The sequence below is a fragment of the Podarcis cretensis genome, assembly GCF_951804945.1.
Source record: "Podarcis cretensis genome assembly, chromosome: 3".
Lineage (NCBI taxonomy): Eukaryota > Metazoa > Chordata > Lepidosauria > Squamata > Lacertidae > Podarcis > Podarcis cretensis.
This window is the reverse complement of record NC_137172.1, coordinates 107,541,033-107,565,829: the sequence shown is the minus strand read 5'-3', so window position 1 is coordinate 107,565,829 and position 24,797 is coordinate 107,541,033. Positions and strand designations below refer to the sequence as shown.

Here is a 24,797-nt window from a genome sequence, read left to right as displayed (position 1 = left end):
TAAAAGACATCAGAAGGCAGCCCTGTTTAGGGAAGTTTTTAATATTTAATGCTTTATTGTTTTTAACACTCGATTGGAAGCCGCCCAAAGTGGCTAGGGAAACTCAGCCAGATGGGTGGGGTATAAATAATAAATTATTATTATATACCCAAAGCACTTGTGCCTTGGCATGGCTTGGAGATGACTGTCCAATGCTCTGGGACCCCTGGGGTGACTTTCTAGGCTGTTGGTATCCTGCACTATAGACTTCAGGTCCTGTTACCCTCAGCCCAGAAGATTATCAGTCAACAGAAAGAAGACGTTGTTTTGGCTTAGTTTGTTTTGGCTTAGTTTGAGGACCCTGTCCTAGAGTAAGACTCATTGAACTTACTGGAACTTGTTTTCCAACAAACCAGCATAGGATTGTTCTGTTCATCAATAAGCAAAACATTAAGGTAGTGCTTACCAACTGTCTCACATCCAAGGCACACTTTAAAACAACATGCACACGCACACCTGCCATCTGGCCAAAAGACTTGGGCTCGGAAGCAGGGAAATAGGATGGCAAAATGGGGGGGGGGGGGAAGGAGCTAGGTTTGAGAAACTTCCAAACAAGCTTTGCCTGAGCAAGAGAGGTGGGACTTTTATTTAAATGATCCCTTGGCAACTGATTCAGGGTTCACTGCATTAAGGGAATATGTTAATTAAGGTTTTGTGATCCAGAGAATACATTCTAATATTCCCAATGTATGTGGGATTTTCTTAGGAACAACCGATAGCCAATTCAACAACTGGAAAAAACACACACCAGTCCTCCAGTTCTTTAAAGAAGAAAGGTAGTTATAGGAATTTGTAAATGGGCAAAACTGTTGGTTAAGATTAAGATTGTATGATACAGATGATCCACAAGTGCCATTTTTTTATCGGTTGTGACTGGCATCTGATTTGATTTCTGCAGTTTAGAGAACTGCTAAATCTTACAGAAGCTCGACCTGGAATTTCACAACATGGTAATCTTCTTTTAGTTTGCAAACTTGTTTTAGCTGTCACATGCCTGGTATATTTAGTGCTATGATGAGGAAAATAACATATAACATTTAGGGAAAATTGCTGCATATGTATATATTCAATGCACTTTGGTTGGTTTTCTATAATTGATGCAGAAGGTTTTGTGAGGTTTAGTGCCCATAGCATTAGTTTCAGACTTCAGAATTTTAAGATATTGTTAAATACAATATCCCACCCCCCAAAAATGGAAATGAACTAAAGGGGGAGCTCCAAGCCATTGCAATATTTCAATATATCTAATAATTTAATAGTCAAACATGGACGGAAATGGTAAATTGAATTGTCAGAGTTTTTATTTTTAACTGAGAAGACATTTCTTGAAATAAATGATAGGTAGCAAAGATAGCGGACTTCTTCCCTCCTTAACAGAGCAATTCTGTGAACGTTTAACTTCAAGATTCACACTTCATATATACTCCGTAGGAAATAATCAGATTGGAAATGTCAAATTAATTTTGCATGACTCACCCATGGTCTGGAAAACAGGATTTCAGCTCATAGTATAACTTGGTTCGCATGTCATGCTGAGCCAAACCATGGCTTTAGTACAAAGGTAAGTGTCACTTCAGGGTATCGCAACACTGTTTTCAAAAGCTGTCTCAAGTAAAACATTGTGCTATGAAGAGTAACAGCTTTCACTAATGTTCAGGTCAATTTTTAGACAGATTAAAGGATGTGTGCTTGGTATTATTACAGTTATATCCTGTACTAACCCATTTGTAGAGAAATTCTAAAACTTGAAATAAATCTCATTTTCAGAGAGTTCTCCACTTCTGGTTCCTGTGAATTGGTGTACAGCTATAACTGCTATGCATCCCTTCCATATACACACTTAACACTGAAGTCAATTTAACTCGGAAAGAAGTCCAACTAAGTGGAATGATAAATGTGTATAGGTAAGTATAGAATGCAAAGAAAACTATCACTTTGAAGTCTTAATTGCCTTAGTATAATATCCCTTATTTCTTATGCAACAAAACTGCTGGATTTTATTTTACTTACTGTTTCTGATATCCCACTTGGGGAAAAAAGCCCTTCCTAGTAATTTGTTTCATGCTGGATGGACAAGGACAAAATATGTTTCATAATCTGTGGGTAGGGTTGGGGGACTAGTTTACGTACTGAAAGAAGATATTACATTTTTGATCACTGCTTAATCATCATTAATATGTTTTTTATTAGCTAGAAGCCTATAAGAAATGCTGAGCAAAATCTCCTTGGCAAAGCCTTAAAAATGACCTGATGAGCTGGAACTTCAAACGCCTGGATGGAATAAATACTTGACTTTTAACATTTTATTCTTAGAGATAACTTTCTGTTCTGAGAAGAATGCACAGAGTGTTACAGAGAGGAAAAAAATGTTACTGTCAAAATAATACAGAAAGCCTAAAAGGAAATCTTATAAAATGTGAGATTGCAGTTCAGAAACCAAAGGAGAGGTGAAATTAAACATTTTATTGGGCCAACTAGTCATTTAGAATATTTAATGCTCCCATTTTTAGATACAGATAGGAGAGGGGGAAAAACAATATTCAAAGCCTACTGTCATTGGAGAGTACCTGGAGGTGTTTTGGAAAATGCAACACTTTTTAAAGATCTGGGTCGACCTTTTTGTGTGGGAGCAATTAAATAGCAAATATTCTAAACTTGTTTTGGTCTATAATTGAAAACATTTTCTAAAACAAAGCAAACATGAATTATTCATGTGAGGCGTAACATATTAAAATGATGGCAGAATATTTTGCAAATGTTGGGGTAGAAATGTGGGTTCTTTTAGGAATTGTATGAGAAGGCTTAACAGCCCAATCCTAAGAATGTTTACTTGGATGAAAGTCCCACTGACTTCAGTGGGATTTACTCTGCAGTAAGTGTGTTTCCAAAAGCAGCCTGAAAATTTGACTCTTTCTTTTTTGCATTTGATTTTCACCAGAGCTTTGAAGCGGAATGGCTAAGAACGCCATTCGACTTGACTAAATGTTAGTTCTCTGTACTTACTTATATGAAACACAATATCCAAAAGATGGGGGTGGGGACAACTAAACTGTGAAGCGTTAAGCAGTGCCTGAAATAATACGGCAAAACGAGTGCTAACCCTAAACCTTTTACACGTTAAAGAAAAAGTGAAGGTAAACTGCTGTTTAACAGCTTCCCACTGTTATATAAACTTTCAAACAACCATGAAATGTAGGTCTCTGGACATCACTTAAAAGAACCACAAATAAATAAAAGGACGGACCACACTTCTGTTCCCTGATGTTTAACTAAGGTTTTGCAGAGACAGAAAGTGAGCCCGACTTCCCTTTGTTTATGTGCCGCCCTGTGTACTGTAAACACAAACAAACAAAGCTGGACCAGAGCTCCGACGCAGAAGCACTTCCTGATGGAACAAATGTGCCGAAAGACAGCCGTGAGGTAAATGGAATCAGCTTAATGGGCCTCCAGGGTCCCCTTGCCTTTGTGTGTCTAGTATCCTGGGACATTGAGGTAACAAAGAGTTGCCTACTTAAACGAAATGTGCAGCAGTTAATGGTGCTTTGCCAATAAAATCCCCAGGGGCCTTGCATAAATCTGATGAAAATCAGCTTGGGCAACAACAACTGGACTTCGCGTAAGAGTGTCCACTTGAAATTCAAAAGACAAGCACGACTCCTTCGGCTGGAAGGAATCTGAGCAAAGCTAGCCACTCCTGCAGCTGAAATAAGGCTGTGATCCTGCTCCTCAGACCTTTCTCAATGTCTCCAAATGTCCCTATTTTCCAGGGACAGTCCCAGATATACAGAAGCTGTCCTGATTTCTGATTTGATCCCAGAATGCCCTGATTTTCCTTAGGACACCCCTATTTTTCATCAGAGACATGTTGGAGAGTATGGAGTTATTTGACCCCTGAACCGTCTGAAGGCAGCCCAGTATAGGGAAGGTATTCTTTTTTTTAAAAAAGTTTAATGTTTTATTAGGTTTTTATATATGTTGGAAGCTGCCCAGAGTGGCTGGGGCAACCTAGTCAGATTAGCGGGGTATAAATGATAACAACAACAACAACAACAACAACAACAACAACAACAACAGAACAGGACATCCCTATTTTCATTGGAGAAATGTATGCACTCCAATATCCAGTAGGATAAAAGGTAAAGGGACCTCTGACCATTAGGTCCAGTCATGACTGACTCTGGGGTTGCGGTGCTCATCTCGCTTTACTGGCCGAGGGAGCCGGCATACAGCTTCTGGGTCATGTGGCCAGCATGACTAAGCTGCTTCTGGCAAACCAGAGCAGTGCACGGAAATGCCGCTTACCTTCCCGCCAGAGCGGTACCTATTTATCTACTTCCACTTTGACGTGCTTTCAAACTGCTAGGTTGGCAGGAGCAGGGACCGAGCAACAGGAGCTCACCCCATCGCGGGGATTCGAACCGCCGACCTTCTGATCGGCAAGTCCTAGGCTCTGTGGTTAAACCCACAGCGCCACCAGCATCCCTTATGCAGTAGGATAACAAGGTGGAAAATAGCACAAGGCTCCTGCTCCTTTAATAAGTCCATAGAATAAAGAATTTCAGCTTGCATGACAATTCCGCTTGCTGAAATTCCTTCTTTTGCATGACTATTAAAGGTGCAGGAACCAGGTATAATACATACTCGGGAGCTGGTTTTCCTTATGAAGCAAGAGCTGGCAAGTCCTGTGGGTGATTCTATAGCAGAAGTAGCCAACCTGGTGCTATTCAGATGTTGTTGGACTACAACTCTTTTTGGACCTGATGGCTGGAGTCACAATGGGACTCCATGCCTCCCACCTCCCTAGATTGCTCTATAGTGTTGGGGGAAGCAACTGAAAAGGTTTAGAAACACCAGGAAAAGTTTTGAAGTCAGCTTCCTCACTACTAGACAGGCTAGGTACTCAGCTCTACAGGGGCAAACATAATATTTTAAGTGCGTTTTAAATGCATGATACAAATGTGTTACCAGATGGCGATGATGAGCTTATGGCAAATTCCATGTATTTTTCAAAATGTTTTTTTTTTTTTTAAAAAAAATGCATTTTCACAGTGGTGTGTGAGTGTGTGTGTGTCTGTGTGTCTGTGTCTGGATTCCACCTAGGTCTGTTATTTCAAATTCCACAAAGGCTGGTGGAAGAGCATGGCTAACGCTGCAATCCTATGCATGCTTTCCTAAGAATAAACCCCACTGAACCCAATGCTTAGGGTTGCACTGAAGGACTTTTTAACCCCTTGCTCTTCAACCACATCATGAAAATGTTTATTATATAACAGAATAACTACTATGCATGCACAGACATTCATTTCTGCATGTCGCTCTCGGCTTGCAGTTTCTTTCAACTCCAAATCCCCCATTTTTTTTAAAGTTACGGTTCTGTTGCACATTACTTTTAAAACACCACACACGCAGCCATTTAAATAGAAACCATGGGCCTCATGCCCTCAGCAACCATTTGTAACGATTTGCAACAGCCTAAAATGTGCATGTAAACCATCCAAGGATCAGAACAGCAGTGCCGGAGAGGTGCTTTGCACACATTTCAAATAGTTTCACATGGCAATGTGGGCTTGATGTCAAGGATATTCTAATTTAGAACATTTTCTTTAAAGCACTAAAAAGGCCACCAAGGGTGTCAACTGTAACAAACCTATCACCTCCAGCACCAGGCATTTTGTTGGCCATAGTTATCTTGGCGGCATCAGTCAACAGATTTCCAATTTTGACAGTTTGGAGAAACAGTGGTAAGATTTTAATAAGAGCAGACACTTACCACCCCCAAGTAGCTAAATAGACTTAAAACATATTCCTTGTTTTAATATTTCTAAGTTCCCTGGTTACTGATATGTTTAAATTGCTGTCTGTTTGAATACAGGAACTCCCTTGACAGCTTTTTGACAGTGGAGAGTTTTGTTAACAGAAAGGTTCAAATCGAGTAACAGATCCAATCTGCACTCTTATTTTAGCTGTCCTTAAAAAGATGCTGCCCTCTGTATTCTCTCGTAATCACAGAAATGTGGAGTTTAAAGGCTGATTTGATCTGACAGGTTATCTAACTCGGTGCATTTCCAAAAACAGATTTACTTTTCATCTTTCCTTGGTTTGGAGCCTGTCTGTTTCTAAAAAGACTCACACCATGTGCCTTTTCCTCCGTGGTTGATATGACTGATATTATTATTATTATTATTATTATTATTATTATTATTATTTCCTACTTTTGGGAAATGTTTCCTGGCTGTCTAAATATATTCTTTTGCTGGTTTTATGTCTATTTTAAGGAGCATTGTGTATGCATAATGAGAGGTTGTTAAGCAGAACGAACCTTCACATACTCAAAGCACTCACTGTACTGTTGTTCCAATGCCACCTGTGAGATTACACCCAAGTAATGTCAGGCTTATTTTTTAGACGAGGTCAACTCCAGTTCAAGTTAACATAGTTACTAAAACAGGGAGCTTTCTGATAACCAGAAGTGTCTGCTATTGGCTCAGCAATAGTTTTGGAGCTTGCGATATGTGTATGACACTTGAAATTCAACAAGCCATCAGTCGGTGTTAATTTATTAGCAAGAGCTCTATGATGCTGAAAGAAGAAATGGATCACATTCCTCTGATGATATGATACATTTACTGAGCAATCCTGTGCATGTCCAGCTCTGACACTGAGGTCCAGCTCTGAGGGCCTTCTGGCAGTTCCCTTGCTGCAAAAAGTGAGGTTACAGGGAATCAGACAGAGGGCCTTCTTGGTAGTGACAGAGGAATATGATCCCTGTGGAATGCCCTCCCATCAGATGTCAAGGAGATAAACAACTATCTGACTTTTAGAAGACATCTGAAGGCAGCCGTGTTTAGGGAAGTTTTTAATGTTTGATGTTTGATTGTGTTTTTAATATTCTGTTGGGAGCCGCCCAGAGTGGCTGGGGAAACCAGATGGGTGGGGTATAAATAATATATGATGATGATGATGATGATGGTGTCTGAGTTCAGTGGGATTTGCTCCCAGTTTCACCCTTACCTGGAATTCCTGTTCAAATCCATGGGATGGGACTTACTTCTTGAGTAAATATATGCACGGCATCAGGCTATAATGTGTTCCTATTGCTCCTGGTGCAGAGAAGTGTATACTCAGCTTTAACCTAATGTGTTGGGTTAATAGGGAACCTCTAGCCATTCATTATATCAGGGATGGAGAATATCTGATCCAGGGTTCTATTGCGACTTGCCATGCCCCTTAAATCACTGCAAAACACTCTCCTTTGGCTACAGCTTTCTCTAGTCCACACACTCTTCATCCAAATTGCTCCCAAATACAACCCCACCTCACCTTACACTCCTACCACAACACCCTCCACAAGATCTAAAGCAGAGTAGGAGCCACAGTCTCCTTGCTCTTGTCATGCTGATTCCCCACATGCAGTGGGGTCCGCACAGGACTGCCACCATGCTGAGAGTGTAGGGAAGAGGCAGAGAAGGTGCTAGGGCTCCACAGAATTTCAGAATTGGGAACTGGCTGGCAAGTGAAGACACTGACGGCTTGCTCACCAATCTCGTTCTTGCTGAGCCCCTTTCTCAGCATGCAACAGGAAATTGCAGCAATACCGGAAGAGGCATGGGCAGTTCCCTGTTGTAAACCTAAGAGCAGGAACTGCCCTATCAGCGGTCTTTGTAAACTGCTCTGGCAGCCTTTCCAGCTAAAGAGTGGGGTAAAACTCCTACAAGTAAAAAACAAAAAACCAGTTCTGATCCACTGATTGCATTGCGATATCTCCACCCCCCATCTCAAAGACTGTCGTCTTGGTGAAATACAGGGAACTGTTATCTGCGGAGATAGTATTCATCAAATCATATTGTATACTTCTGTTTTGTTTGTTTTTTGCTGCTTCCAGGAGGGAAGTAGCAGAAAAGTTATTGCTTGTGGTGCCACAAGAATTCAGCGGACGATGAGAAGGAAAAGAGGATCCGCGTTCCATCACATTTTCTTGCAAGTCACCTATGAACTTCTTGATACAGTTTTCTTTTTGAGCCCATTACTGATGGATGAAACCAACCATTTTGCTTTCCTTCAGTTTCTCATTTTTTTCAATCTTAAGTTCTGACTTCCACATTTCTATACCAGTTTGTTTTCTTAAAGGCCCTTGTGAAAATTCACCAGCGTTAATTTCTGCTAATAGACACCTTTTTTTGGAATGCAATTTCCTTTCATATAAAGCATTTATAAATGTGTATTTTCACTAATATGTACATATCTGTGCACACTTTGTGCTAGCTTATGTGTTTTCGTATATATTACTTGTCTGGGGAACTGCATTACAATATTCGAGCAAGTGCAAACTTCAGTTCATTGATTGTTTCAGAAAGTGCAAAGCTGGTTGGTTCAACTTTCAATGCGAATTGAATAGAATTCATTTTCTAGCTCTAGAGCCATGATTTAGCCATCAGTGTTCACCTTGAGAGCTGGAAGCCCAGTTGACGGTCAGTCCTCAATGAAGTGTTGACAAGAAGATTCATTAATGTATCTCTTCTTTCATTCTCTGCATTTTATTGTCTGTGTAAATCTGATTGTAACATCTTTGCCCGACATTCAGAACATACCGCATGCAGGACTATGTTGGGCATTTGCTTTTCATTTATTCTTTTTAGTATTCTTTAGTCACCTTAAGAAAACAAACACATCCTTTGCATTCCCAAAACAGGAGAAGAAAGCAAAGGCATACACCCTTGTGCAAATTAATTGAGACAAACCATGTAATTTATTGTACAATATTCACATATACATGTACATATACATGTATTTTACTCTCAGCTGGATACAGTCCTATCAGAGACGCCTAAGGAAGATAAAATTATCATCCTGGGTGATTTTAATGCAAGAGTTGGGCAACATTTTGATCTGTGACCTGGGACTATTGGGAAGGAGTTGGCAACAGCAACCAAAACGGAATCTTACTTTTGACAATATGTGCAGCACACAACCTTGTTATTACCAACACCCTCTTTCGACAGAAAAAATAAATTTAAAACTTCATGGAGGAATCCTCGGTCAAACCACTGGCACCTCTTAGACTATGTTATTGTCCGTGCTAAAGATTTCCGTGATGTGCTCCTTACCAGAGCTACGATGAGCACTGACAACTGCTGGACAGATCACTGACTAATACGCACCACAATGACTATCAAGATTATACCTCAATGCAGGCTTCAAGGAAGGAAACCAAGGCGCAAAATGAACACTCGAGCCCTTCAAGATCCCATTAAGTGGGATTGCTTAAGGACTCTAAGGACCATCTGCTTCCAGAATTCCCTGATAACATCAAGGAACACTGGACCAAGCTAAAAACATCCATTATTGCAGCGTGTGAACAAACTATTGGATACCAAACCAAGAAACACCAGGGCTGGTTTGATGAGAATGACAGTGAGATTGAATGCATGATTGACAAGAAAAGGAAGGCCTTTCAGATCTGGCAAAGAGATAGAAACTGGACCACTAAGAAAATAACCTATGCCAATGCTAAGGCTGAGGTTCAAAGAAGAACCAGAGAACTAAAAAACACCTGGTGGATAAAAAAAGCTTAAGAGATCCAGCACTTAGCCAACACTCTTGATGCACAGAGTTTCTTTAAAGCCACAAAGACCATATATGGGCCAATAAATAATTGCATATGCCCCCAATGCTCAGCAGATGGTACCACACTTCTAAAAGATAAAGAAGCTATTGCACTGAGCTGGAAAGAACATTACCAACACCTCCTTAACCACAACTCCCCTATAGCTGCTGAGGTCCTCTCCCAAATTCCGCAGAAACAAGTTAGAGATGAGCTTGCAGTATCTCCAAATCTGGGAGAGTTGTGTACAGCTATTAACCAAATGAAAAACAACAAAGCCAGTGGACCTGATGGGATACCTGTCGAAATCTTCAAAGTGGGCAGAATTGAACTTACACAACAACTTCACAAGCTCATTGAAAAAATCTGGGAAAGAGAAGAAATCCCAGCAGACTTTAGGGATGCCAAAATTATCAATCTCTTTAAAAAGGTGACAAAACTGATTGTGGAAACTATCGAGGCATCTCTCTATTAGCTGCGGCCAGCAAAATTCTTGCAAGGATCTTAACAAACTGTCTTGTAACAACATCTGAGGTGACCATTCCTGAATCCCAAAATGGTTTTCGGCCTTCTAGGGGGACAGTGGACATGATTTTCACTGCTTGACAGCTTCAAGAAAAATGCAGAGAGCAAAACCAACCCCTGTAGATTGCGTTTATTGACCTGACTAAGGCTTTCGACACTGTAAATTGTAATGCCCTGTGGACTGTCCTTCTGAAAATTGGCTGCCCAGATAAATTTGTAAACATCATTCGGCTCCTCCATGATAATATGACAGCAACAATCGCAGATAAGAATGGTTCTCAAAGTGAACCATTCACAGTGGGATCAGGTGTTAAACAGGGTTGTGTTATTGCCCTAACAATATTCATTATTTTCATTGCCATGATTCTACACTTTGTTGAAGGGAAACTCCCCACTGGAGTAGAAATCATATATCGAACAGATGGAAAACTCTTCAATCTGAGCAGGCTGAAAGCAAAGAGTAAGGTTACCGTAACTTCCGTCATAGAGCTTCAGTATGCTGATGACAACGTAGTTTGCGCATGCTCAGAGGATGAACTCCTAACCATCCTAAATACCTTTGCAGAAGCTTACAAAAAGCTTGGCCTATCACTCAACATCCAAAAAAACCAAAGTGCTGCACCAACAAGTACAAAATAACCCCTCTGCAGTGCCACAAACCAAACGCATATGTTTTAACGTTGGAAACTGTCGATAACTTTTCCTACCTAGGCAGTTATCTTTCCATAAGGGCCAACATTGATGCCGAAATCCAGCATTGCCTGAGCTCTGCGAGTGCGGCTTTCTCCCAATTGAAGTGCAGAGTGTTTGAGGACTGGGACATTCACAGGGAAAGCAAAATGCTTGTTTACCAAGCTATTGTACTACCAACCTTACCATATGCTTGTGAAACATGGACCACTTATAAACGCCATCTCCAACTCCTTGAAATATTCCATAAACAGTGTCTCCAAAAAATCTTACAAATCATTTGGAAAGACAGGTGAACTAATATCAGTGTACTGGAAGAAGCAAAGATCAGCAGTGTTGAAGCAATGATTCTTCAACGTCAACTTTGTTGGACTGGTCATATTGTGCAGATGCCTGATGATCGTCTTCCAAAGCAACTACTCTATTCCAAACTTAAAAATGGAAAGCGTAATGCTGGTAGTCAGCAAAAGAGGTTTTAAGACTGTCTCAAGGCAAATCTAGAAAAATGTAGTATAAACACTGACAACTGGGAAACACTGGCCTGCGAGTGCTCCAGTTGGAGAACAACCTTTACCAAAGGTGTCATGGGCCCTGAAGACACTCGAACTCAGGATGCAAGGGAGAAACGTGCTAAGAGGAAGGCACGCTTGGCAAATCCACACCGTGATCAACTCCCGCCCAGAAACTAATGTCCCCACTATGGAAGGATGTGTGGATCCAGAATTGGCTTCCACAGTCACTTACGGACTCATTGTTAAAACTGTGTTTATGGAAGACAATCTTACTCAGCTATGAGTGATCGCCAAAGAAGAAGAAATGTACAAAACTCATGTTACAAACATTAGTAACGGATATGACCTTCGCTATTTTTAAGCAGCATTTGAACATGGTATGGCATGGAGTCTACTAGTTTCGAACAGTCACTGTTGATTTTCGGATCCCTGTACTCCACTTGAATCAGTGCCTGAATGAACTTCTCCATAGTCGTACAGTCTACAGCACGGAGGTGACTTTTGCATATAGCCTACAAATTCTCAATGGGATTTGCTTTTGGGGAATTCCCTAGCCAATCAAATACCTGTATTTGCTGCTCTGTCATGAATTTTTCCACCATTTTTGACGTGTGACAGGGGGCTAGGTCCTGCTGCAATATCCCAGTACAGTCAGGATACCTCTTTTCCAGCTCTGGAATAACTCTCTTTCGTAGAACCTCAGTATATTGTGGCGAGCGCATCGTTCCTTCTATTGGCTGCAGGCTTCCGACAGCATAATGATCAACTGACTTTTCGTGTTTGTTTTGAGTAATGGATTACGAGTAGGATAGAAAACATACTTTGTTTCAATTAATTTGCACAAGGGTGTAGCTGCTTTTGTATGGCTTATTTCAGGCGAAAGCTGGAGATGCAGGTGCAAAACCACCACTGAAAAAACCCCTTCAAATCCATTCCCCTCCTCTGTCCTGGATTCTGCCATGGAATCATGCAGCTTGGGGTGCAAAACCCTTAATTGTTTATCCTCCCAGTACAGGATTTATGGCTGAAGGCATGGTAGGGTGCCAGAGCTTTGTCCAAATTGGTTTTGACTGAACAAACAGCCTGCATGGCAATACTCAGATTAAGTTTTCCATTTTTTAATTTCCTCTCTTTACTCTTTTAATATCCCAACAGGCTGAACTAGTAAGGTCTCGCCATTCTTGGTATTAACACTTCAAACATTTATAAAGGAGTTTTTTAACCACACACCCTCCCCTCTGACTCTCTTTCTGCAGTTGGTCTTTTAATGGGGATAGATTTCTTTTAGCTTCAGAATGCTGCTTGAGCCAGGAAACGGGCACTTCGCTCCACAAACCAAGCAGATCTGATCCTTACGTAACCTTTTAAAAATTATATGTAAAAATATCTGTACATCAAGAAAATATCAAAGCGGTTCACGAGAGTTGTACATAAAGCCACTCAAAAAAGTTAAAATAAGAAATCAGACATCAGACATCTATTGCGGGAAAAATGTATATTTTTTGCCAATTATTTTAAATTAATTTTCCATTCTTAAAAACAAATCAACAACAAATTTATTCAAATTTAACACAAATTTAAAAGTTGACCCTCTGCCCCCTTACAAGATGCTTCTTTTCTCTTGCGTCTTTGCTGCTCACAGTAAAATACAGAGGTACCTCGGGTTAAGTACTTAATTCGTTCTGGAGGTCCGTTCTTAACCTGAAACTGTTCTTAGCCTGAAGCACCACTTTAGCTAATGGGGCCTCCCGCTGCCACCACACGATTTCTATTCTCATCCTGAAGCAAAGTTCTTAACCCAAGGTACTATTTCTGGGTTGGCGAAGTCTGTAACCTGAAGCGTATGTAACCTAAAGCGTATGTAACCCGAGGTACCACTGTACTTTTTCTTAATTTCTAATATTTTTCTATCATTTCCAATTTCTACCTACTGTGCATGTTCAGTTCCTGCTTAGACTTTTATCTAGTTCCCCAGTTAATCAAATAGAGTTGATCTTCCTTTATCAATCCATATAAATCACAATTTTAATTCATATTTCCTCCAATACAACAACCATCCTGTCTTTATACATTCACAGCCTGATGGAATAGATTTTGTAGTGTGGGCAACACCAAATGGTTCTCATCTAGGGTATCAGATACTGGCAGGATGAAAAGGAGTGGTAGAAGTCACTGTCGGAATCTCTGTTCGACCAAGCTAATAAAGCTCATCTTCCAGAATCGCCCACCAACATGATTAATGACCTGAGCCTTTGATGAGGCTCCGGCACTTTCCCATTCAGCATAGAATCAAAGCAGCACGCAGAAGTGATGAGATTTATGGGTACATTGCTATGCTTTATTTCTACTACACAGACAGAAAAGAAATACGCATCCTCTCTCTGTGAGAGCAGAGAGCAACTGAAAAAACAAAGGAACAGGAAACCAGTTACATCACATCTGTCTCTTGTCTTCCGTGAGACTTCCAACAATCTGGAATCCCTGGAATGTAAACAGAGTCTTGTGACTCCAAAGCACTGCACAGTGGCAAACAGAAACTAACCAAGAGCCCCCCAGGGAAAGCACAGAGAGAGGTGATTTGGATCTTGGATCCTGCTGGTGGGAACCTGGTCACAACCCAGAGGAGGGAGAGAGCTGGGAAGTGCTGGAGGCTGGGAGCTAGGAGGAGGATGAAGAGGATGAAACAGGCAAGTGCCCCAGCCCACAGGAATCAGACTTGACAGCTCCACCACAGAGCCACCCGGACAGCTTCTCTGCTGACAGCCTGAAAGCCACCCCCAACTCCCAAAATAGGGCATCTACTGCATGTCACTGAGCAGAGAGCCAGGCAAAAACAGAGAGGGTCCCTTGGGGCTCTCCATAGACAGAGGGAGGGGCCTGACACAGAGGGTTAGAGAATGAAGGGGGGAAGTCCAGGCAAGTGCTTCATCGAGACAGGAGCAACCCTTAGAAGTATCCATAGGTCCTCTGACCTGCTTCCTTAAAAAAGAAACTAACTGTAAGTCAGATGGCTTGTCACTGTCTTTCTCTGCTCTGTGAATGACCTGTTCTGCCTGTTGGCTCCCTGACATAAGGTGACATTGTAAACAGGAAGCATTTAATCCATACTGATTGTATTTGTATCTCACTCTTTCCCCAAGAGTTTATTCTCATAACAACTCTGTAAGTCAAGACAGGTCTGAGCACGAGTGACATGTCCAAAGCCACTCTGTGACTTTTGTGGCAAAGCAACTCCAGGCTGCTACCGTATTTTTCACTCTATAGGACACACTTTTCCCCTCCAAAAATTAAGGGGAAATGTGTGTGCATCCTATGGGGCGAATGCAGGCTCCTTGGCTTCAGCGATAGCAACGCGAAGCCTCTGAAGCGCAGAAGGAGCGCTCCCTCTGTGCTACAGAGGCTTTGCGTTGCTTTCGCTGAAGCCAGGAGAGCGAGAGGGGTTGGTGCGCACCGAGCCTTCTCGCTCTCCAGGCTTCAGGGATAGCCACCTGAAGCCTGCAGAGCGCAGCGCGAGTTCCCTCTGTGCTCTGAAGGCTTCGGGTTCCTTTTTCTGAAGCCAGGAGAGCAAGACTCTCCTGGCTTCATCAGAGAGGGAGAGCTGCGCAGTGCCCCTTCAGCCAAGCGGGAGGAGAAATGGAAGGGGCTCTGTTTCTCCTGCCGCTTCGCTGAAGGGGTGCTGAGCAGAGAGGGGGAGATTCCCCCCCTTGATCTCCCCCTCTAAAGGTGCGTCCTATGGTCCGCTGAGTCCTATAGAGTGAAAAATACGGTAACTACATCACACAGAGGCAGATCATGTGGTAGTTTACATTGCCACTGCAGCCAGCCCCAGGAAGTCGTGGTTCTGGCCTGCAAAATGACCATGTATCCCTACATCCCATGATTCTTTGTTTCAAACATTAGAAGCGTAACTTAGCTATCACCATATGGAAATGGCATCCACGCTGTAAAGATAATATAGCAATCGGTCATTTCATTGACAGCGGCTTTGATCTGAAGCAAGTTCCATCTGGTTGAATAGTCCTCAAAAAGAATGATGATATATGGTTTTTGAGAATAACCCAGAAATGTTTTTGGCAAGATACTTAAGGTATGCTAAGCATCCTGCTATTGCAGTTCTGAACTTTTCCCTACTCACCTCTTTAAGGTACTTTTTTTTTTTTTGCACTTAAGTACCAGGAAGTGACCCAAGACCGTGGCAAATACTTGTGTAGCATTTCTACGTCAACTCAACTAAAAATGGGCATTCAGTATATTATTGCAAATCTTGCTTCACATCAGGGTTGGTGAACCTTTGGTCTTCCAGATGTTTTTGGATTTCAGCTCCCCTCATCCCTGACCATTGGCCATGTTGGCTTAGGGCTGAAGGGAGTTGGAACCCAACATCTAGATTATAGAGGGTCACCTTTTATTGAGAGAGAAAACTTAAATTCTTCCTAAATTTTCATCAGATTTGGAGTCCCAAGTTCTCGGAGAGGAATGGTTGTTTTTTAAAAAAGTATTCTCATGGATACCACTAGTTTTCAAAAGGACAAATTTATGTATTTCTATTGATATAAATAGGGACTCGGGTGGCGCTGTGGGTTAAACCACAGAGACTAGGGCTTGCTGATCAGAAGGTTGGTGGTTCGAATCCCCACGACAGGGTGAGCTCCCATTGCTTGGTCCCAGCTCCTGCCCACATAGCAGTTCGAAAGCATGTCAAAGTGCAAGTAGATAAATAGGTACCGCTCCGGCGGGAAGGTAAACGACGTTTCTGTGCGCTGCTCTGGTTCGCCAGAAGCGGCTTAGTCGTGCTGGCCACATGACCCGGAAGCTGTACGCCAACTCCCTGGGCCAATAAAGCGAGATGAGCGCCGCAACCCCAGAGTCGGCCATGACTGGACCTAATGGTCAGGTGTCCCTTTACCTTTATTGATATAACTGTGGCCAGTTCTTCACTGGACATAGTCCTTTCAAGGCAACTTTCAGGATGCAATCTTATGCTCAGTGATCTGGAAGCAAGTCCCACTGAAGTCATTGGGTTTTCATAGAATCAACGAATCATCATCTAGTCGACTCTGTCGCCCAACTTAGGGTTGAAACCTACGACCCTGGGTTTAAGAGTCTCATGCTCTACCGACGGAACTATACAATTTACCTCTGAGTAGATAGGCCCAGGATTTTGCTCTAAATCTCCCTGTGCTTTAGGGCAGGGAGAGGTTGTGCATGCTTTAGCCAAGACATAAATTTACTTGATCTCAGGCCCCAGCTCTGATTCTCTCTTTGAACTTGTTCGCTAAGTGTGATGTGAGCTAGAGCTGTGTGCGTGCATGAAAAGCATTAAATAACATATTTAAGAATACAAAATGAGGCAGATATTTTATGTTTGAGAGGCGGCATTGACTGAAGATCTGATTTGAGCTTTTGGAGTCTCAAATGGGGCTGTTTGAGTGAAATGCTTTTCTTCTCAAGCCCACATCTGACCTCCCACACTTTATCTTCAGAGAATCAGCTTTGTGGTGTTAATTATGGGGTAAGTAAGCAGTTACTTCCTAGCACAAATCAGCCAAAGTCCAGGTTTGCTGTAGAGGTCCTAGAGATCATAGTTCTGTGTTTCTTCAGGTTTCAATTTACCAGGCTCAAAACACTTAAAAGTACAAGGAGGAGCAGTTGGGGAATGATCAGTTTACAAATGACCTGGGATTTCACAGTCTCCATCTCTTATAATTACAGGCCATACACTCGGTCTTTCTGCAGGCAGCGAGTCTGCAAAACTAAACGTTAGCAACTTTGTAATTTCCATTGATATGCATAGAAGACCTTGAGTAAATGTGGCTAGATGCCATGCAGTGTGCTGAAACACACCGATTTGTGAGTAAGGAGAAATTCAATTCCGTTTGCATTTAAAGGTGAAGCTACTTAACCTGCAGCTTGTTTTGAAACAACACACTTTTGTCCAGATTTTGCTTTGCAGTTCCCCAGTCAAGTAATGTATACAAAAATGCATGCAGAGTGGGCACAAGAATCTATATATTAGTGAAGATAATGTACGGAAATTCAGGAAATTGTTTTATTAGGCAAAAATTGCATACAGAATGTATACAACAGGAAAATTTTGCTCTGAAATGCTAGTGAATTTTATTAGGACCAAATCACAAAGTGATATGGGAAAGTGGAGAACTGAAATTATGATTGGAAAAAATGAAAAAAACAAGAAAAAACTGAAGTGGACAAATTTGTAGAATCACAAATTTGTAGAGCCAGAAAGGATCTAATGGGTCATCTATTCCAAGCCCCCGCAATGCAACCATCTACTTGTGAATAATCACACTGAAACATGAGAAACTGGTGTGTGTTTGGCTTGAAAATGTTTTGACTCTTGTATACAGTGGTACCTCGGGTTACATACGCTTCAGGTTACATACGCTTCAGGTTACAGACTCCGCTAACCCAGAAATAGTACCTCGGGTTAAGAATTTTGCTTCTGGATGAGAACAGAAATCATGCTCCGGCGGCACGACGGCAGCAGAAGGCCCCATTAGCTAAAGTGGTGCTTCAGGTTAAGAACAGTTTCAGGCTAAGAATGGACCTCCTGAACAAATTAGGTACTTAACCCGAGGTACCACTGTATATGTTATAGTTCCTTGCAGAATGCAGATTAAGGAAGGTGGATTTTAAAAGTGGTTATATTTTCATTTGACTAAAAAAAGAAAGAAGGCATAGACATACACACTATGCTAAGGCTGAACAGAATCATTTCATAGATATTGACTTGTAGTTGTTTGAACTACCAACTTTAAAACCAGGATAAATAGGCAAGAAAAGTCAGGGGGGAGCAACTATCTGTGTGTTGCCTATCTGGCTAAATAAAAGATAATAAATTACACATGCAATTCAGAAAGTTGTCTTAAAAAACCTGTGAATTCAGATAGATAGATAGATAGATAGATAGATAGATGGTAGTTTTTCATGCTCTGGTGAAGGAGAGGTCACAAACATTTCCTAATGGTAGTGGAACTGTAGCTTATGATTTATTTAGCATCAACAAATTATTTATTTCCTATGCAGAGAGCTTAAAATCTGTATTAGTCAAACAAGCTAGAGATATAGGGGGAAATCGTAGACTGGCAATGAATAAAGAAGAGTTGAAGACGAAGAGGAAGATGAGACTCTGCTGCTTCAAGAAAATATTTGCTGGAGAAATGTGGACTTAAAGGAGAAGAGGCATCGTGTTTTTGAGAGATTTGCAGGTGGCAGGGGATCACTTTGAAAATGTTGCACTGTTTTTTTAATCCAAGTCTTATTTTGTGTGATTTGCATGTTTGGATACAAACTGTAAAATGAGAATATGTCAGGAAAGGGAGCATAGATATGTAGGTCAGCCTGCCTGGAGATATTTTCAACTCCTCCCTGTAATGTCTGCCTCAAAAGGTGGCGAAGCCCTTATTCTTCACGGCAAAACAGTAATTAATTTGGCTAGGTGGATACAGTGATTATGACTGACTTAAAGTGGTTTCCCTAGGGCAGGGAGAAAACTAAGCTGATTGACAAAATATGAAAGTGAGACCTAAGTAAGCAAGAGACAGCATTTTTAAAAGAGCTTTACACTTTTTTGGGTGTGTGTGTGTGTGTGTGTCTGTGTGTGTTTTCTTTCTTTCTTTCTAAAAAGAGAATAGATTCCAGGAGACTGGCCTTGGAGTCCTCCAGGCTTTTTTAAATTAAAAGCTCAATAAGATGCAGAAGTAGTAAGTACTCGCATGCTTTTCCCATTTGTCCCTTTTTATTGGCTGCAGAGATTGAATTTGTAATGACAATTATATATTAGGCCAAGAGAAGCTTCTTTCTCTTGCCAGTCGTGACCCAATTATAAGCGAGCAAGTCACTTCAAACAAAGCCCTCTGTGCTTGCAGAGTTCCTTGATGTCTTGACAAAATATGGGCACAACATGTGGCTATGCCCACTTGTATTTCGCTCTCCTCTAATCATGACTTGTTCCCGCCCACTTTTGTTTGATCTCATGTATTATATTCTGCTTTGGCTTTCCCTCAAGGGAAAAAAATGCAACTTCCCATCCCTTTTTTTTAACCCTCTTTTAACCCTGTGATGAGAATGTATCAGAAAAGTTTTTATTTATGTTTTAATATGTGCTGGAAGCTGCCCAGAGTGGCTGGAGAAAACCAGCCAGATGGGTATGGGTATGATGATGATGATGATGATGATGTGCTGGACCAGTGTCTTGCCTTGGTAATGGACTGGATGAGAGCCAACAGACTGAAGCTCAATCCAGATAAGACTGAGGCACTGTTAGTGGATGGTTCCCTAGAGCGGATGGGTGGGAGGTCACCTGCTTTTGATGGGGTTACACTGCCCCTGAGTGGCCCAGAGTGCCTTCCATCAGCTACGCCCCTATCTGGACAGGGACAGCCTAACTACTGTTGTCTATGCTCTGCTGAGCTCAAGGTTAGATTACTGCAATGCGTTATACATAGGGCTGCCTCTGAAGATGGTTCAGAAACTTCAGCTGGAGCAGAATTCAGCGGCCAGGTTGCTCAGTGGAGCAAGACAGTTTGAGCATATTACACCGATCCTGGTCCAGCTGGACAGACTACCAATTAGTTTCCGGGCCCAATTCAAAGTGCTGGTTTTGACCTACAAAGCCTTAAACAGCTCAGCACCGCAATACCTCAATGACTGCCTCTCTCCATATGAACCTACTTGGACCTTGAGATCATCTTCTGAGGCCCTTCTTCATGTACCTCCTCCTCGAGAGGTTTGTAGGGTGGCAACACGAGAACGGGCCTTCTCTGCAGTGCCTCCCCATCTGTGGAAAGCTCTCCCTAGAAAAGTTCACCTGGTGCCTTCATTATACACCTTTAGGCACCAGGCAAAAATGTTCCTTTTTAACCAGGCCTTTGGTTGATCTGATTGACCTATACCCTTTTAAAATGTGTTGGGGCTGAACATGGATTAAAATCCATATAAGGAAACTTAGTAGTGTCAGTTGAGAGTAGTGTCAGTTGAGTACTGGTGGTTGCTAGGTTGTGGAGGTCCTTGTGACACGCCCTTCATTGTGACACCTCCCTCTGCTGGCTCCTTGGTCACTAGGGCTCTAGAGGCATAGCCATCTCCTTTGGTTTGATCATTCAGGGAGTGACAGAGAAAATGGATGGAGACGTAAGTAGACTCTCTCATCAGCATCTGCATTCTGTGCTGGTAACATTAGGGAACATTTAAAAGATTAAGATCAGGAATGATTTAAATGCTTCAGCCAGCTCTTCTGGGCTTCTGTTTGACTCCACCCACTGTTTTGTAACAGTGAAGGGAAGTGAGTGTGGATTCTGCTTACACTTTCGGAAAAGGAAAACTACTAAGATATCACACCTTGTAAAAGGGTATTCTTTTTAGGCTAGTGACACAAGAGTCACAAGTGTTGATTCTTTCACAGGTTTTGTCTGGATTTATCTTTTGGAGAGACCAAAAGACGCCTTAGAAAGGTTTAAAGAGTTTTGTGACAAAGTTAAAAATATGCATAATGCTGACATAGATTGTCTTTGCACAGATGAGAAGCCAATATTTCTTTTACAGGATTTCCAGAAGTTCCTGAAGAAGAAAGGGATAAGACACAAAATTGCAGCTTCCGAAGAAGCTTGGAAGAAATGTGTCTGTGTTAGGGTGAACAAAGAATTGCAAAAGGGAATGGAGGCGCAATTGCTAAGTTCACATCTGCCACATGAGTACTGGGCTGAGTCGCTGATGTCATTCACTTATACGTGGTTGAGAAAGTTTTCAAAAGAGTTGGGAAGTTCTCCTTTTGAGAAACTGTTCCACAGAAAACCTTCTGTTGCCCATTTCAAGGTTTTTGGGTCTCATGTGAGAACAGAAGCTCCAGGTGGAGTGAAGAATGCCAGAGGCATTTTTGTGGGTTATGAAAAGGGTCTCTACAGAGTAATTTTGTCTGAATCTGGTCAGGTGATTCTCACAAAATTTCTAGAGAGTGCTCCTGAACAGGAGAGAGTGATTGTTCACACTTTTCCCACAGGAGATGATGATGATTCTGATGATGATGATGATGAGTTTGATCTTATTGAGTTCAGTAGTACTGATGATGACAAGCGATAGCTCAGACAGCTCAGTTGAAACAGTCATTGAGAGGAAATCTCACATAATGACTAGACCCTCAGAAGAGGAGGATGAACCACTGATTAAGCTTAGTACTGGTTCTCCAGAGAGTTCAGAGGCTGAACCAGAAAGCAAGGGAGAGCAGCACCTCGTACGTAGGTCTGAGAGAGCAACGAAGGGTGTACCACCCAAGAGGTATTCAAAGGAATTTGCTAACCTAGCTATTGCATGTGTTGCTGTTGTAAACGACCAAGGTCAAATTGAAGCTGTGTCTGAGTCAGAGACAAAGGCACAACAGAGAGTTGCTAACCAAGGTAATGCAGATGCACTCATTCCTTGGAAGTCACACAACCAGAGAGGTACATTGGTGAAACCAATGGCGGGTAGTTCCAAGGGTGGAACTGAAACAACAGGGGAGTGTTATACATATAACAACTGTTTGTTTTCTTCTCTGGATGACGCTTTGCTCACAGCACGCATTGATACTTTAGGGGGAGTATGTTACCATAAAGCAGCAATGCTGCAGCAAGCAAAGGCTCTAGCAGCTCAGTCAGCTGCAGGTGGCTGCAAAGCCAAACAGGATGTTTGTAACTGTTGCCATGGGAACAAAGGGGCAGTCCATTCTCCTTATTGAGCACCGGATGTGAGCTCAGTGTGTGTCATATGACCTGTACAGGATGTACATGGGTGGAGTGAGATTCTCTCTGTTGTTCGAAGAGTGCAGACATCTTTATCTGTATGGCTGCGAAAGACAGAAATAAAGACATGTAAATACGTTTCTGTCTGAGTCTGATTCCCCTCCCTGGGGAGCAGGGAGGAGGAGAAGCAGTGGTGTGTTTTTCTCACAGTCTGGGAAAAATCGCCGAGCTGGACCTCGTCTGTTTCCTGCCGGGAGTCGCGGGAGGGAGGTCTGGAAAGGAATTCTGCCGGTGCCTGGAAGACCTGCGCATCCCTCTGACCGAGGCAGAATTCCAACACCAGAATTTACTGGCGTTGGATATTTTGGGTCCCAAAATGTCCCCGCCAGCAGTGGCTGCATTAATTCCTTTAGTCAGAACTGAGTGATGGGCAACACACTGTCGTGAGTCAGGAGCTGTGTGAGGAGCCAGTAGTCAAAATAAGGGATTTCAGTTAGATTATATCTTACCGGCCCAGTGGTTTTTCCTACTTTCTTCAGTAGGCACCATTTTTGAGTGAATGGCCAAAGGTCAGATTTTTGATGAAATTGTGACCCCGGGGCTTAGGGATTTTTTCAAAAGATTCTTTTTCTGCCGGTTAAGTTTTTGAGGGCTGATTTCTTTTCCTGTGATAAAAAGCCTTCTGTTTCGAACGCCAAACCTCTCAGGGGAGCATTTGCAACCGTTTGGCAACATTTTTGAGTGAATGGCCGAAAGTCAGATTTTTGATCAAATTGTGACCCCGGGGCTTAGGGATTTTTTCAAAAAAATCTTTTTCTGCCGGTTAAGTTGTTGAGAGCTGATTTCTTTTCTTGAGATAAAAAGACTTCTGTTTCGACCGCCAAACCTCTCAGGTTTGCAACCGTTTGGCACCATTTTAGAGTGAATGGCCGAAAGTCAGATTTTTCATCAAATTGTGACCCCGGGGCTTAGGGATTTTTTCAAAAAAATCTTTTTCTGCCGGTTAAGTTGTTGAGAGCTGATTTCTTTTCCTGTGATAAAAAGCCTTCTGTTTTGACCGCCAAACCTCTCAGGGGAGCATTTGCAACCGTTTGGCACCATTTTTGAGTGAATGGTCGAAAGTCACATTTTTGAGCCTGGAGAGTAACTGTGAGTCCCATTTCTCACATTTTAACAGGCCTTCTCTGTAGTGGCTCCCCGTCTGTGGAATGTTCTCCCCAGGGAAGTTCACCTGGCGCCTTCATTGTGCACCTTTAGGCACCAGGCAAAAACGTTCCTTTTTAACCAGGCCTTTGGTTGATCTGATTTACACCCAATGCCCTTTTAAAAAAATTGTGTGTGTGTATGTGGAAGGGCTATTGGGTTGCTTTTATTTTTATTAGATATTTTGTGGTTTTATATCTTGATTTTATTATGTGAACTGCCCTGAGAGCAGTATATAAATTCAATAAATAATAATAATAATAATAATAATAATAATAATAATAATATATAATTGTCCTTTACTTTGTGCATTCTGCTCAGCCTTTGCTGTGCAATAGCAACGTGCTGGCCACACCTGTCATCCCAGAAAACTGCCTTTACAACTCTTGACACCTCAACAGATAACTGTTAATAAAAACCTTTCATCAGAACCTAATCAGAGTAGAATGGCCATCTGTCAACCGCTAATGGTCTTGATTTTATCAAGGCAGCAACAAATGTTGACACCTGCCTTTACCTATACCCCAGGCAGAAGGTGTGAGCTGATGTGAAAAGAAAAGGTGAGGATTATGGTGTAAGACAGTGATTTTCAATCCACCCTAACATAAACAAACTTTTTCCATATTAATTTGTCTGCTAAGGAACTTGTGACTGACATCTTCTAGGACACGACTTCATTTTACAGCACAAATGGATCCTTTCTCAAAGGCAGGCAATACAGTGGTACCTTGGGTTACAGACGCTTCAGGTTACAGACTCCGCTAACCCAGAAATAGTACCTCGGGTTAAGAACTTTGCTTCAGGATGAGAACAGAAATCGTGTGCTGGCATGGTGACAGCGGGAGGCCCCATTAGCTAAAGTGGTACCTCAGGTTAAGAACAGTTTCAGGTTAAGAATGGACCTCCAAAACGAATTATGTTCTTAGCCCGAGGTACCACTGTACTCTTTTGAGACTGCCTAGGGAAAGATCGAGGGACGCAGGTGGCGCTGTGGGTTAAAGCCTCAGCGCCTAGGGCTTGCCGATCGAAAGGTCGCCGGTTCGAATCCCTGTGGTGGGGTGCGCTCCCACTGCTCGGTCCCAGCGCCTGCCAACCTAGCAGTTCGAAAGCACCTCCGGGTGCAAGTAGATAAATAGGGACCGCTTACCAGCGGGAAGGTAAACGGCGTTTCCGTGTGCGGCTCTGGCTCGCCAGAGCAGCGATGTCACGCTGGCCACGTGACCCGGAAGTGTCTCTGGACAGCGCTGGCCCCTGGCCTCTTAAGTGAGATGGGCGCACAACCCCAGAGTCTGTCAAGACTGGCCCGTACGGGCAGGGGTACCTTTACCTTTACCTTTTAGGGAAAGATCAGTATTAGTGAACAAACTGTCTTTCAGTGATATTCGATTCGAATGGGTGGTGGAAGGTTGTTCTTTTGCAGGTGGCTTAAAACATTTTGAGTTGGGGAGCTCATAGAATTGTAGATTGGAAAGGAACTCCCAGAGTCTTCTA

At 42.3% G+C, this 24,797-nt stretch overlaps 1 long non-coding RNA gene across 1 annotated transcript; it reads left to right on the top strand.

The window, feature by feature from the left end:
- The first annotated feature begins 1,838 nt into the window (after positions 1–1,838).
- On the top strand, positions 1,839–13,707 carry LOC307212760. Its single transcript, XR_013837187.1, has 3 exons — positions 1,839–1,943; positions 8,455–8,547; positions 13,446–13,707. It is a non-coding gene; the product is annotated as an uncharacterized lncRNA (long non-coding RNA).
- The last annotated feature ends 11,090 nt before the right edge of the window (positions 13,708–24,797 follow it).